At 43.1% G+C, this 16,717-nt stretch overlaps 1 protein-coding gene across 3 annotated transcripts in view; it reads right to left on the bottom strand.

Annotated features, from left to right (window-relative positions):
- Positions 1-16,717, bottom strand: part of fbxl6 (F-box and leucine-rich repeat protein 6) — an 84,835-nt gene that overhangs the window by 26,012 nt on the left and 42,106 nt on the right. The gene's annotated exons all lie outside the window — the stretch shown is intronic.

The raw sequence follows: 16,717 nt of genomic DNA, 5'->3' as shown, positions 1-16,717 counted from the left end.
AAAATGTTAGCGAGCAGCCCTGGTTAGAAGTTACTACTGAGCCCATTCATCCATTTGCATCTTTAACAGACACAATTTATTGAACAGGTAGCCAAATAGTGTAAATTTCAGACGTCAACTGGCTCTTTCTGTAAATGGTGCTGTTATTTGTTAATAACTAGATAACGGTGTCCTGCCACTGCACGGTAATGTATTTTTCTCCCCAACATTTAATACAAACCAAAGGAGTTCAAAATCACGAGGGGCTTGGAAAAGCAGATAGAGAGAAACTGTTCCCATTGGCAGAAAGATCGAGAACCAGAGGATAATGATTTGAAATGATTGGCAAAAGAAGAGATGGCAACATAAGGAAAAACTTTTTAAATAGTTAAGATCTGGAGTGCTCTGCCTGAGAGGGCAGTGGAAGCAGATTCAATCGTGGCTTTCAAAGCAGAATTGGGCAATTATCTCAACAGAAAAAATTTGCAGGGCTATGAGGAAAATGCAGGGGAGTGGGCATAGGTGAGTTGCTCTTGCACAAAGTCAGCACTGATACGATGGGCTAAATGGCCACTTTCTGTGCTGTAATCATTCTATGATTCTATGAGGCTGCTCAGCCAATCAAGGGTGTGCTGGTCCTATCAAAAAGTCCCACTCCACCATTCTTTCCCCATATCCCCGTAAGTTGTCTTCTCCTTCTCTGCTCTATGTAGAACAATGCCACCTTTGCCAGTCCCTCAGCCCTGGCACCATTCTGCTAAATATCCCCTGCATTCTTTCCAAAGTTTTAAAATCATTCCTAAAATGTGATGCCTAGAATTAGCCCTAATACTCCAGCCTGGAGACTCAAGCAATTTTGCCACCTTCAAACATTCACGTACGTGAACCCAAAGTGTCTCCATTTCGGCACCCCTGATAAAATAATACCATTTTGTTTATATTGTCTCTAGTAACTTTTCCTTCCAAGATGCATCACACTTTGCTGCATTAAATTCATCTTCCAAGTGTCTGCTCATTTCTCCAGTCTATGCCCTTGTGAAATCTGCTATTATCCTCCTCCTCCTCACTGACAACCACATTTCCAAACTTTGTCATCAGCAAGCTTTGAAAATATGCCCTCTATAGCCAAAGCCAGGTCATTAATGTACATCAAAGGGCAGTGGTTCCAATACTGATCCCTGCATGATAACGCTGCACATTGACCACTACCAAGTTTAGATCCATGCAGCCATTACCCATTTAAACCCTTGGGTTTCAATTTTGCTAACAAGTCTCTTATGTGACACTGTACTTAGGGTGAAAAGTGTTTCCTGATTTTCCTCCTAAATGGCCTAAGCTCTAATTTTAAAACTGTGCCTCTCGGTACTGGATTTCCCCCCACCAGAGGAAATCTCAACAATCACAGAACAAACTCTTTATTGCAATTCTTAATTCCCCATCTCTATCAAATCCTATTTTAAAAGGCCTCAATTAAATAAACACTCATCCTTCTAAACTCAAGGGATATGCAACCTACCGTTTTAATTTAACTCTTCAAGCCCCAATTCCATTTATACTCAGTACCCCACCCAAGGCTAATATATCCTCCGAGGCGAGGTGAGAACTAATGACAAGTACTCCAGATAGGGTCTGACCAGAGCTCCCTATTGAAGCATCACTTTTTCAAAAACACAGAGAAAGGCCAACATTTTGTTAGCCTTTTTGATAACTAAACGTTAGTGTGCAGGTACACAAAGTAATCAGTGTACATTGACACCCAAAGCTCTCTACTAACAAAGTGGATGATTGCTTTCATGAAACCCCATCTGCCATTGTTCTGCCCACTCTCTTCGTTTACGATCCTTTATGACTTCCTACTCCCATCTAAACAACTTATTGTGCCTCCTAACTTAGTGTCATCTGTAAAATGGAATATAAAACTCTCTATTCATTCAGTCAAGTCATCAATATAGATGATAAAAGCAGAGACCTCAGCACAGATTTTTTTTCTTCATTCTTTAATGGGATGTGGGCATTGCTAGCAAGGCCAGCAATTGTTACCCATCCCTAATTGCCCTTGAATTTATTGATCTTATTGCCATGACCTTATTGAATGGTGGAGCAGGCTCGAGGGGCCAAGTGACCTACTCCTGCTCCTAATTCATATGTTCGTATGAGTGGGCTTGCTACTTGCAATTAAGAGTCAACCAACTTGCTATGGGTCTGGAGTCACATGTAAGGCCAGTTGAGGATGGCAGTTTTCCTTCCCTAAAGAACATTAGTAAACCAGAGGGGTTTTTACAATAATCGATGATAGTTTCACGGTCACCATTACTAAAACGAACTTTATATTCCAGGTTTATTAATTGAATTTAAATTCCACTAGCTGCCATGGTGGGACCTGAACCTGTGTCCCCATTGCATTAGATAAAAACAAAAAGCTAAAAGCTACTGCGGATGCTGGAAATCCAAAACAAAACAAAAACAGAATTACCTGGAAAAACTCAGCAAGTCTGGCAGCATCGGCGGAGAAGAAATCAGTCAACGTTTCGAGCCTCCATGGCCCTTCGGCAGAACTGCAGCATAGTTTCAACAAGGGAGAAATATAAATTGGTTTAAGGTGGGTGGGGGGCGGGGGGGAAAGAGACACATTGAGGGTGTGGTGTGAGCAGATAATCAAAAGATGTCAGAGACAAAAGGGTCAAAGAGGTGTTAAAGGTGGTGGTCTTTGTCTGAGAAAAGTGCTAATTAAGAATGGAATACAGGATATTCAAAGTACAGCTCTAGTGGGGGTGGGGTGGAAAGACTAAAGGTTTTAGTTTTAGATTTAAAAATAATGGAAATAGGTGGGGAAAGAAGAATCTATATAAATTATTGAAAAAAAAGGGGGTGGGGGGGGGGAAAGAAACGGGGTGGGGATGGGGGGAGGGGGAGTTTAAGATCTAAAGTTGTTGAATAAGGTCGTTGACAGGGCCCTCAACCGTGTCCGGCCCATATCCCGCGCATCCTCCCTCATGCCTTCTCCTCCTTCCCAAAAACATGATAGGGTCCCCCTCGTCCTCACTTATCACCCCACCAGCCTCCGCATTCAAAGGATCATCCTCCGCCATTTCCGCCAACTCCAGCATGATGCCACCACCAAACACATCTTCCCTTCACCCCCCTTGACGGCATTCCGTAGGGATCGTTCCCTCCGGGACACCCTGGTCCACTCCTCCATCACCCCCTACTCCTCAACCCCCACTTATGGCACCTCCCCATGCCCACGCAGAAGATGCAACACCTGCCCCTTCACTTCCTCTCTCCTCACCGTCCAAGGGCCCAAACACTCCTTTCAAGTGAAGCAGCATTTCACTTGCATTTCCCCTAACTTAGTCTACTGCATTCGTTGCTCCCAATGCGGTCTCCTCTACATTGGAGAGACCAAACGCAAACTGGGCGACCGTTTTGCGGAACACCTGCGGTCTGTCCGCAAGAAAGACCCAAACCTCCCTGTCGCTTGCCATTTTAACACTCCACCCTGTTCTCTCGCCCACATGTCTGTCCTTGGCTTGCTGCATTGTTCCAGTGAAGCCCAACGCAAACTGGAGGAACAGCACCTCATCTTCCGACTAGGCACTTTACAGCCTTCCGGGCTGAATATTGAATTCAACAACTTTAGATCTTAAACTCCCCCTCCCCACCCCGTTTCTTTTCCCCCCCCCACCCCCTTTTTTTTCAATAATTTATATAGATTCTTCTTTCCCCACCTATTTCCATTATTTTTAAATCTAAAACTAAAACCTTTAGTCTTTCCATCCCACCCCCACTAGAGCTGTACTTTGAATATCCTGTATTCCATTCTTAATTAGCACTTTTCTCAGACAAAGACCACCACCTTCAACACCTCTTTGACCCTTTTGTCTCTGACATCTTTTGATTATCTGCTCACACCACACCCTCAATGTGTCTCTTTCCCCCCCGCCCCCCACCCACCTTAAACCAATTTATATTTCTCCCTTGTTGAAACTATGTTGCAGTTCTGCCGAAGGGCCATGGAGGCTCGAAACGTTGACTGATTTCTTCTCCGCCGATGCTGCCAGACTTGCTGAGTTTTTCCAGGTAATTCTGTTTTTGTTTTGTTCCCCATTGCATTAGCCTGGGCCGCTGGATTACTAGTCAAGTGACATTACCACTATGGCACTGATGCACAAGGAATACCATTTGTCACATCTCAACAATCATAGAACAAACTCTAATTCTTAATTCCCCTACTCCCTCTCAATTAAGTATTAACATTGTATGTGACAAAAGAATATGGAGGAATGCATGCTGTATGTACACTGTTACCAGGAGTACACCAGCATAGTGGTTATGTTACTGAACGAGTAATTCAAAGGCCTCAACTAATGACCCAGACAAAAAGTTCAAAAAACCCACCATGGCAGCTAGGAAATTTAAATTCAGTTAATTACATGAATCTGGAATTAAAAAGGTAACAGTAACGGTGACCATGATACTGTTAGATTGCAATAAAAACCCATCTGGTTCACTAACATGGGAAGGAAACATAGAAAATGCACAGCACAGATGGAGGACATTCAGTCCTTTATGTCTGTGCTGGTCAAAAAGGAATAATCTAGCCTGATCTCACCTCCAATTCTTGCCCTGAGTCCAGTAGGTTACAGCACTTCAAGTGAATATCCAAGAACTTTTTTTTTATTAAAGTGCAGCGAGGGCTTCTGCCTTGACCACCCTTTCAGGGACTGAGCACCAAACCCCAACACCCTCTGGGTGAAAAGATTTCTCAAACGCCCCTCTAATTCTTCTGCCAATTACTTTAAATCTAGGCCCCTGGTTATTGACCTCAACAATGGAAAAAATGTCCTTTACCTTGGCCTCTCAAAATCTCATACAGCTCATTTAAATCTCTCCTCCGCTTCCTCTGCTCCAAAGAAACTAATCCCAGCTTAGCCAATCGTTCCTCATAACTAAAATTCTTCATTCCCAGCAACACACTCACAAATCTCTTCCGTACCCTCACTAGTGTGATTACATCCTTCCTGCAATGTGATGATCAGAACTGTGCGCAGTATTCTTACTATGGCCTAACTAGTTTTTTATAATTCCTATAACCTCCCTGCTCTTAAACTCTATGCCTTGCCTAATAAAGGGAAGCCTACCACATACCTTCTCAACCACCTTCTTTCTGGAATGCACTGCCTGGAAGTGTGGTGGAGGCAGGTTCAATCAAGGCATTCAAGAGGGCAATTAGATGATTATTTGAATAGAAACAATGTGCAAGCGTATGGCGAAAAGGCAGAAGAATGGCACAAAGTCATAATGCTCATTTAGAAAGCCGCTACAGACATGATAGAAACAGAGAAACTAGGAGCAGGAATGGGCCATCTAGCCCGTCGAGCCTGCTCCGCCATTCATTATGATCACGGCTGATCATCCAACTCAATAGCCTGCTCCCGCTTTCTCCCTATACCCTTTGATCCCTTTCTCCCCAACAGCTACATCTAACTCCTTCTTGAAAACATACAATGTTTTGGTCTCAGCTACTTTCTGTGGTAGCGACTTCCACAGGCTCACCACTCTCTGGGTGAAGAAATTTCTCCTCATCTCAGTCCTAAATGGTCTACCCCATATCCTCAGACAGTGACCCCTAGTTCTGGACTCCCCCACCATCAGGAACATCCTTTCTGCATCTACCCTGTCTAGTCCTGTTAGAATTTTATAGGGTTCTATGCGATCTCCCCTCATTCTTCTGAACTCCAGCAAACATAATCCTAACCGACTCAATCTCTCCTCATATGTCAGTCCCGCCTTCCCAGGAATCAGTCTGGTAAACCTTCACTGCACTCCCTCTATAGCAAGTACATCCTTCCTCAGATAAGGAGACCAAAACTGCACACAATATTCCAGGTGTGGTCTCACCAAGGCCCTGTATAATTGCAGCAAGACATCCCTGCTCCTGTACTCGAATCCTCTGGCTATGAAGGCCAACATACCATTTGCCTTCTTTACCGCCTGCTGCACCTGCATGCTTACCTTCAGCGACTGGTGTACAAGGAAACCCAGGTCTCGTTGCACATTCACCTCTCTCAATTTATAGCCATTCAGATAATAATCTCCCTTCCTGTTTTTGCTACCAAAGTGGATAACCTCACATTTATCCACATTATACTGCATCTGCCATGCATTTGCCCACTCACTCAGCTTATCCAAATCACACTGAAGCATCTCTGCATCCTCCTCACAGCTCACCCTCCCACCCAGCTTTGTGTCATCTGCAAATTTGGAGATATTACATTTAATTCCCTCATCTAAATCATTAATATATATTGTGAATAACTGGGGTCCCAGTACCGATCCCTGCGGTACCTCACTAGTCACTGCCTGCCATTCGGAAAAAGACCCGTTTATTCCTACTCTTTGTTTCCTGTCTGCCAACCAGTTTTCTATCCATCTCAATACACTACCCCCAATCCCATGCGCTTTAATTTTACACACCAATCTCTTATGTGGGACTTTGTCAAAAGCCTTCTGAAAGTCTAAATAAACCACATCCACTGGCTCCCAGTCATCAACTCAACTAGTTACATCCTCGAAAAATTCCTGTAGATTTGTCAAGCATGATTTCCTATTCATAAATCCATGCTGACTCTGTCCGATTCTGCCAATGTTTTCCACGTGCTCAGCTATTAAATCTTTTATGATGGACTCTAGAATTTTCCCCACTACCGACATCAGGCTGACTGGCCTATAATTCCCTGTTTTCTCTCTGCCTCTCTTTTTAAATAGTGGGGTTACATTAGATATCCTCCAATCTGTAGGAACTGTTCCAGAGTCTATAGAATCTCAGAAGATGACCACCAGTGCATCCACTATTTCTAGGGCCACTTCCTTAAGTACTCTGGGATGTAGATTATCAGGCCCTGGGGATTTATTGGCCTTCAATCCCATCAATTTTCCCAACACCATTTCCCTACTAATACTGATTTCTTTCAGTTCCTCCCTCTCACTAAACGCTGTGTTCCCCAACATTTCTGGTATGTTATTAGTACCCTCCTTTGTGAAGACAGAACCAAAGTATGTATTTAGTTGGTCAGCCATTTCTTTCTTCCATAAGATATAGGAGCAGAAATTAGGCCATTTGGCCCATCGAGTCTGCTCCGCCATTCAATCATGGCTGATAAGTTTCTCAACCCCATTCTCCCACCTTCTCCCCATAACCTTTGATCCCCTTGCCAATCAAGAACCTATCTATCTCGGTCTTAAATACACTCAATGACCTGGCCTCCATTGCCTTCTATGGCAATGAATTCCATATATTCACCACTCTCTGGCTAAAGCTTCTTCTCATCTCTGTTCTAAAAGGTCTTCCCTTTACTATGAAGCTGTGCCCTCAGGTCCTAGTCTCTCCTACTAATGGAAACATCTTCCCCACGTCCACTCTATCCAGGCCTTTCAGTATTCTGTAAGTTTCAATCAGATCCCCCCTTCATCCTTCTAAACTCCATCGAGTATAGACCCAGAGTCCTCAAACGTTCCTCATATGTTAAGCCTTTCATTCCTGGGATCGTTCTCGTGAACCTCCTCTGGACCCTCTCCAGGGCCAGAACATCCTTCCTGAGATACGGGGCCCAAAATTGTTCACAATATTCTAAATGTCGTCTGACCAGAGCTTTATAAAGCCTCAGCAGCACATCCCTGCTTTTATATTCTAGTCCTCTCAAAATAAATGCCAACATTGCATTTGCCTTCCTAACTACCGAATCAACCTACAAGTTAACCTTAAGAGAATCCTGGACTAGGACTCCCAAGTCCCTTTGCACTCCAGATTTCTGAATTCTCTCCCCATTTAGAAAATAGTCTATGCCTCTATTCTTCCTACCAAAGTGCATGACCTCACACTTCCCCACGTTGTATTCCACCTGCCACTTCTTTGCCCATTCTCCTAACATGTCCAAATCCTTCTGCAGCTTCCCCACCTCCTCAATACTACCTGTCCCTCCACCTATCTTTGTATCATCTGCAAACTTGGCAAGGATGCCCTCAGTTCCTTCATCTAGATCGTTAATGTATAAAGTGAAAAGTTGTGGTCCCAACACTGACCCCTGTGGAACTCCACTAGTCACCGGCCGCCATCTTGAGAAGACCCCCTTATCCCCGCTCTCTGCCTCCTGCCAGACAGCCAATCTTCTATCCATGCTAGTACCTTGCCTCTAACACCATGGGCCCTTATCTTACTGAGCAGCCTCCTGTGCGGCACCTTGTCAAAGGCCTTCTGGAAGTCCAAGTAGATAACATCCATTGGCTCTCCTTTGTCTAACCTACTCGTTACCTCCTCAAAGAATTCTAACAGGTTTGTCAGGCATGACCTCCCCTTGATGAAACCATGCTGACTTTGCCTTATTTTACCATGCACTTCCAAGTATTCTGAAATCTCATCCTTAATAATGGACTCTAAAATCTTACCAACGACCGAGGTCAGGTTAAGCGGCCTGTAATTTCCCATCTTTTGCCTCACTCCCTTCTTAAACAGGGGGGGTTACATTAGCGATTTTCCAGTCCTCTGGGACCCTCCCTGACTCCAGTGATTCCTGAAAGATCGCCACTAACGCCTGCACTATCTCTTCAGCTATCTCCTTCAGAACTCTGGGGTGTAATCCATCTGGTCCAGGTGATTTATCCACCTTCAGACCTTTCAGTTTCCTAGCATCTTCTCCTTGGTAATGGCCACCATACTCACTCTGCCCCCCGACTCTCTTGAACTTTGGGGATGTTACTCGTGTCTTCCACTGTGAAGACTGACGCAAAGTACTATTCAGTTCCTCCGCCATTTCTTTGTTCCTCACTACTACTTCTCCAGCATCATTTTCCAGCGGCCCAATGTCCACTTTTGCCTCTTTCTTATCCTTTATATATCTAAAAAATACTCTTGCAATCTTCTTTTATATTACTGGCTAGTTTACCCTCATATTCTTCCTCCTTATTTCTTTTTTAGTTGTCCTCTGTTGGTCTTTGTAGGCTTCCCAATCCCCTGGTTTCCCACTGCTCTTCGCCGCATTGTATGCTTTCTCTTTAGCTTTTATGCTGTCCCTGACTTCCCTCGTCAGCCATGGTTGCCTCGTCCTCCCTTTAGTATGCTTCTTCTTCCTAGGGATGAATTTTTGCTGTGTCTCCCAAATTACTCCCAGAAACTCCTGCCATTGCTGTTCCACTGTCTTTCCTGCTAGGCTCATCTCCCAGTCAATTCTGGCCAGCTCCTCCCTCATGCCTCTGTAGTTGCCTTTATTCAACTGTAATACCGTTACATCTGATTCCAGCTTTTTCATCTCAAATTGCAGGGTAAATTCTATCATATTATGGTCACTTCCTCCTAAGGGTTCCTTCACCTTAAGTTCCCTTATCAAATCTGCCTCATTACACATCACTAAATCTAGAATTGCCTGTTCCCTAGTGGGCTCCACCACAAGCTGTTCCAAAAAGCCATCTCGTAGACATTCCACAAATTCCTTTTCTTGGGATCCACTACCAACCTGATTTTCCCAGTCTACCTGCATATTGAAATCCCCCATTATAAATTCCCCTGTTTCCGACTGTAAGGGACCTACATTTGTCTTCACATACCAATAGAAACTTTTACAGTCAGTTTTTATGTTCCCTGTAAGCTTACTCTCATACTCTTATTTTCCCCTTCTTAATCAATCACTTGGTCCTCCTTTGCTGAATTCTAAACTGCTCCCAATCCTCAGGTCTGTTGTTTTTTCTGGCCAATTTGTATGCCTCTTCCTTGCATCTAATACTATCTCTAATTTCCCTTGTAAGCCATGGTTTGGCCACCCTTCCTGTTTTACTTTTGCGCCAGACAGGAATAAACAATTGTTGCAGTTCACCTATGCGCTCTTTGAACGTTTGCCATTGCCTATCCACCGTCATCCCTTTAAGTAACGTTTCCCAATCCATCATAGCCAACTCGCGCCTCATACCATCATAGTTTCCTTTATTAAGATTCAGGACCCAAGTATCAGAATCAACTACGTCACTCTCCATCTTGATGAAGAATTCTATCATATTATGGTCACTCAATAGCCTCCTTCAGCATGGTAATAATTCTGTGATTCTTGACCTGTCCTGCTACCTTCAAGGACGCTCGAAGGTCCTCTGTCCCTCCACACTTCTTAATATTCTACCATCGATTCTGTATTCTCTTTCTGTTTGGCCTCCCCAAATGCATTACCTCACACATCCATTTGCCACATTTTTTGCCCACTTCATCAGTCCAATGATGCTTTCCTGCATGTTACAACTTTTTTCCTCACTATCATCCACATTTTTGCATCATCTACATGTATTATCTTCTTATTCTCGCCTCATACATTTAAATCTAAATCATTGATATATGCCACAAAAAGCAAGGGTCCTAATACGAGGCCACAAAACTATGACATAAAACCATGAGGAGGATAGCAATCAGCTTTTAAGGGGGCAGATAAAGACTGGTGGAATGGGCAGATGAAATTTAATCCAGAGTAAGAAGTGATATACTTTGGTAGGAAGAACAAGGAGAAGCAACATAAAATGCAGGGTGCATTTGGGCTATCTCCAACATTTGAACCATCTCCAACAAGAGAAAATCTAACCATCACCCCTTGACATTTAATGGCATTACCATCATTGAATCACCCACTATCAACATCCTGGGGGTTACGGTTGACCAGAAACTGAACTGGACTAGCTATATAAATGCTGTGGCTACAACAGCAGGTAAGAGGCTAGGAATCCTGCAGCGAGTAACTCACTCTTGACTCCCCAAAGCCTGTCCACCATCTGCAAGACACAAGTCAGGAATGTGATGGAATATTCTCCACTTGCTTGGATGAGTGCAGCTCCAACAGTACTCAAGAAGCTTGACATAAAGCAGCCCACTTGATTATGACCCCATTCGCAAACATTCACTCCCTCCTCCACCGATGCACAGTGACAGCAGTGTGTACCATCTACAAGATGCAGTGCACGAACTCACCAAGCCTCCTTTAGATAGCACCTTTCAAATCTACAACCACTACCATCTAGAAGGACAAGGGCAGCAGACACATGAGACCACCACCACCTGGAAATTCCCCTCCATGCCACTCACCATCCTGACTCAGAAATATATCGCTGTTCCTTCACTGTCGCTGGGTCAAAATCCTGGAACTCCCATCCTAACAGCACTGTGAGTACACCTACACCACATGACTGCAGCAGTTCACAAGGCAGCTCACCACCACCTTCTCAAGTTTAATTAGGAATGGGCAACAAATGCTGGCCCATACAACAATGCCCACATCCCATGAACTAATAAAGGAAAAAATTCTGAAGGGGATGCCGGAACAGCAAGACTTGGGGGTGCACTAATCATTGAAAGTGGCAGGTCAGATTGAGAAAGCAGTGAAAAGGGCATACAAGATCATGGGTTTTATAGAGGCACTGAGTACAAAAGCAAGGAAGTTATGATGAACATTTATTATAAAACATTGGTTCAACCTCAGCTGCAGTATTGTGTCCAATTCTGGGCACCAAACTTTATGAACAATGCAAAGGTTTTAGAACGGGTGCAGAAAGATTTACAAGAATGGTTCCAGGGATGAGGGACTTTCATGGATAGATTAGAGAATCTGGGGCTGTTCTCCTTAGAGAAGGTTGCAAGGAGATTTAATAGATCTTCAAAATCTAGACAGAGCAGATAGAGAGAAACTGTCCATATCGGGTTTGACAATCAAAGGACAACGATATAAGGTGAATGCAAAAGGAGCAATGGCAACATGAGGAAAAAGTTTTTACACAGCAAGCGGTTAGGATCTGGCACATCCGTGATGAAGACAGATTAAATTGTGCCTTTCATAAGGGAAATGGATAAACACCTAAAGAGAAACATACTGCAGGGCTGGGAACCAGCTGAGTTGCTCTAGCAGAGTCAGCATAGACAGATGGGCTGGATGCTCTCCTTCTGTACTACATACGAACATATGAATTAAGAGCAGGAGGAGACCATTCAGCCCTTTGAGCCTGCACCGCCATTCAATAAGATCATAACTGATCTGATTGTGGCCATACCACCAAATTCTACCTAGCTCTGGTAACATTTGACTCCCTTGTTAATCATGAATCTATCTGCCTCTGCCTTAAAAATATTCATTGGCCCTGCCTCCACTGCTCTCTCAGGGAGGGAGTTCCAAAGATTCACAAGCCTCAGAAAAAATTTCTTCTCATCTCCGTCTTAAATGTGAGACCCTTTATTTTTAAACTGTGTCCCCTAGTTCTATTCTCCCCCACAAGGGGAAACATCCTTTCAGCATCCACCTTACCAAGTCCCCTTAGGAGCTCAAATATGTTTCAATAAGGTCACCTTTCAATCTTCCAAACTTCAATGGATTACCCCCTTCACAAGATAAGAGCACATGGTGCAGGGGATAACATATTAGCATAGATAAAGGGCTGGTTAGCCAACAGGAAGCATAGAGTAGGCTAAATGGCTCATTTTCCTGTTGGCAAGCTGAAACTAGTGGAGTGCCACAGGGATCAATGCTGGGTCCGCAATATTTTACAATCTATATCAATTACTTGAATTAAGGGATCAAATGTATGGTAGCTAAATTTACCACCGACGCCAAGACAGATAGGAAAGTAAGTTGTCAAGAGGACATAAGGAGTCTGCAGGCAGGTCAAGTGAGTGGGCAAAAAATTGGCTGATGGAACATAATGTGGATAAATATGAACTTCTTCACTTTGGCAAGAAGAATAGAAATACAATATACTATTTAAATGGAGAGAGATTGCAGAACTCTGAGGTACAGAGGGATCTGTGTTTCCTGGTACATGAATCAGGAAAAGTTAGTATGCAGGTTCAGCAAGTGATTAGGAAGGCAGATAGAATGTTGGTGTTTATTGCAAGGGGAGTGCAATTTAAAAGTAGGGAAGTTTTACTGCAGCTGTACAGGGCCTTGGTGAGACCACATCTGGAGTATTATGCACACTTTTGGTCTCCTTATCTGAAAAAAGATACAACTGCTTTAGGAGCAGTTCAGAGAAAGTTTACTCAACTCATTCCTGGGATGAAGAGGTTATCCCATTGGAGTTTAGAATAATGAGAGGAAATCTTATTGGAACATGTAAGATCTTGAGCGGACTTGATAGGGTGGATACGTGGAGGATGTTTCCTCCTGTGGGAGAGACTAAAAGTAGGGGTAACAGTTCAAGAATAAGAGATCTACATTTGAAGACAGATGAGGATTTTTTTTTCTCTCAGTCGTTAGTCTGTGGAATTCTCTTCCCCAGAAAGTAGTGGTGGCTGGGTTTTTTAATTTATACAAGGCAGAGTTAGATAGATTTTTGATAAAGGAGGGAATTAAGGGTTATGTGGGAGGACAGAGAGGAAAGTAGAGCTGAGACGACAACCAAATCAGCCAGGATCATATTGAATGGCAGAGTAGACTTGAAGAGCCAAATGGCCTCCTCCTGCTCCTAAGTCCTATGTTCCTGTGACCATAAGACGTGGGAGCAGAAGTAGGCCATTCAGCCCATCGAGTCTGCTCTGACATTCAATGAGATTATGGCTGATCTGATAATCCTCAACCCCACTATTCTGCCTTTTCCCCATAACCTTTGATTCCCTTACTTATTAAAAATCTGTATATCTCAGACTTGAATATACTTAACGACCCAGCCTCTACAGCCCTCTGCGATAAAGAATTCCACAGACTGACTACCCTCTGAGAGAAGATATTCCTCCTCATCTCTGTTTTAAATGGGCGACCCCTTACTCTGAGATTATGCTCTCTGGTCCTAGACTCTCCCACAAGGCGAAACAACCTCTTACCATCTATCCTGTCAAGCCGCCTAAGAATCTTACATGTTTCAATAAGGTCGCCTCTCATTCTTCTAAACTCCAATGAGTACAGGCCTAACCTACTCAACCTCTCCTCATAAGAAAATCCCTCCATACCTGGGATTAACCTAGTGAACCTTCTCTGGACTGCCTTCAATAGATAAAGGGGACCAAAATGGCTCACAATATTCTAGGTGTAGTCTAACTAGTGCCTTGTATAGTTTTAGCAAGACTTCCCTTTTTTATACTACATTCCCTTTGAAATAAAGGCTAACATTCCATATGCCTTCCCAAGTACCTGTTGAACTTTTATGTTAGCTTTTTGGGATTCATGCACAAGGACTCCCAAATCCCTCTGTAGCTTTCTGCAGTCTTTCTCCATTTAAATTATATCCAGCTCCTCTATTTTTCCAGTCAAACTGCATAACCTAATTTTCCCACACTATATTCCATCTTCCAAGTTTTTGCCCATTCACTTAATCTGTCTATATCCCTCTGTAGACTCCTTGTGTCATCCTCACAACTTGCCTTCCCACCTATTTTTGTCATCTGCAAACTGGATGATAGTACATTCACTTCCCTCATTTAAGTCATTGATATATATTGTAAATAATTGAGGCCCCAGCACTGATCCCTCATAACAGGTTGCCATCCCGAAAATGCCCCCCTTATCCCAACTCTCTGTCCTCTATTAGTTAGCCAATCCTCTATCCAGGCTAATGTGCTACCCCCAACACCATGGGCTCATCTTATTAAGTAGCCTTATGCGCAGTACCCTATCAAACGCCCTTTGGAAATCCAAATATATTACATCTACTGGCTCCCCTTTATCTATCCTGCTTGTTACCTCCTCAAAGAACTCCAATAAATTTGTTAGACATGACTTCGCCTTCATGAAGCCATGCTGACTCTGCTTGATTAGATTATGTATTTCTCTGTTATTACATCCTTTATAATAGACTCCAACATTTTCCCAATGACAGATGTTAAGCTAACTGGCCTGCAGTTACCTGTTTTTTGTCTCCCTCCCTTTTTGAAAAAAGGTGTTACATTGGCCATTCTCCAATCCTCTGGGACTTTTCCAGAATCTAAGGATTCTTGGAAGATTACTACCAGTGCATCCACTACCTCTGTAGCTACTTTCTTTCATATCCTAGGATGCAACACATCAGGCCCAGGGCACTTATCATCCTTTAGCCCCATTAGTTTCCCCAAGTACATTTTCTCTAGTGATAGTTATTGTATTTATTTCCTCCCCTCCCACTTTCCTCTTGATTAGTTAGTATTTTTGTAATGCTATTAATATCTTCTTCCATGACGATTGAAGCAAAGTATTTATTCAACTCCTCTGCCATTTCCTAGTTCCCATTATTATTTCCCCAGCTTCATTCTCTAAGGGGCCTATGTTCACTTTGGCTTCTCTCTTCTTTATATATTTAAAGCAGCGCTTACTGCCTGTTTTTATATTATTGCTAGTTTACTCTCAAAGTTTATTTTCTCCCTCTATTATTGTTTTGCTTATCTTTTGCTGGTTTTTAAAACTTCCCCAATCCTCTGGCTTACCACTAATCTTTGCTATGTTTTTTTCTTTCAATTTGATACTGTCCTTAACTTCCTTGGTTAACCATGTTTCGTTTATCTCCTTCCTCGAATCCTTCTTCCTCGCTGGGATATATCTGGGATGTAGAGTCATGAACTATTTTCTTAAATGTCTTCCATTGTTCATAAACCGTCTTTTCTGCTAAACTGCTTTCCCAGCCCACACCAGCTAACTCTGCCCTCATTCCATTGTAATTACCTTTATTTAAGTTTAGCACAGTTGTTTCCGACCCACGTTTCTCACTCTCAAACTGCTTGCTAAATTCTACCATATTATGGTCAGTGTTTCTTCGAGGATCCTTTACTCGGAGATCATTTATTAAACCTGTCTCACTACACGTTACCAGATCCAAAATAGCCTGATCCCTGGTTGGATTCACAACATATTGTTCTAAGAAACCGACCCGAACAAACTCTATGAATTCTTGATCATGTCTACCTCTGCCAATTTGATTTTCCCAATCCACGTGAAGATTAAAGTCATCCATGAATAATGTAAAGCCTTTTTTTACATGCCCTCATTATCTCCTGATTTATTCTCTGTCCTACAGTATAGCTACTGTCAGGGGACCTATAGACCACTCCCAATGCCTTCTTCCCCTTGTTATTTCTTACCTCCACCCATATGGATTCTACATCTTCTGATCCAAGATCCTTTCTAGCAATCGTACTTATTCCATCTCCTACTAACAAAACTACCCCACCAGTTCTGTTGAAGAGTCATACGGACTCGAAACGTTAACTGTATTGCTCTCAGCAGATGCTGTCAGACCTGCTGAGTTTTTCCAGGTATTTTTATTTTTGTTTTGGATTTCCAGCATCCGCAGTTTTTTTGCTTTTACCGCACCACCCTTTCCTTCCTGCCTGCCCTTTCGAAAAGTCACACACTCCTGAATATTTAGTTCCCAGCTTTGATCTCCTTGCAACCACATCTCCGTAATGGCTATAAGGTCACACCCATTAACCTCTATATGTGCTGTTAATTCATTTATTTTGGTCCGAATACTGCTACGAATAATACTTTAAGGGCCATTCATTTTGCCTTCTAACCATTTTTTCCCCCGTTGGCCCTATTTGCTGCTTTTTTTTTGATGTTTGCACACTCTGAGCCTTCCTGTCACACTCTGGGTATCATTACCTAAATAGCTGCCCTGCAAGGCTGCCATGTCCTTTTGCTTTGTCAGCCTATGTACTCTCTTTCCAGAACCCTCCCCCACTTCTTTAAGGCCCTCTCTACAGCCCTAGTTATTCGGTTGCCAGGACACTGGTCCCAGCATGGTTCAAGTGAAGCCTGTCCCA

The sequence above is a fragment of the Cetorhinus maximus genome, chromosome 3, assembly GCF_964194155.1.
Source record: "Cetorhinus maximus chromosome 3, sCetMax3.hap1.1, whole genome shotgun sequence".
Taxonomy (NCBI): Eukaryota; Metazoa; Chordata; class Chondrichthyes; order Lamniformes; family Cetorhinidae; genus Cetorhinus; species Cetorhinus maximus.
Note: the sequence above shows the minus strand (reverse complement) of the source record. Positions and strands in the feature narration are given on the sequence as shown.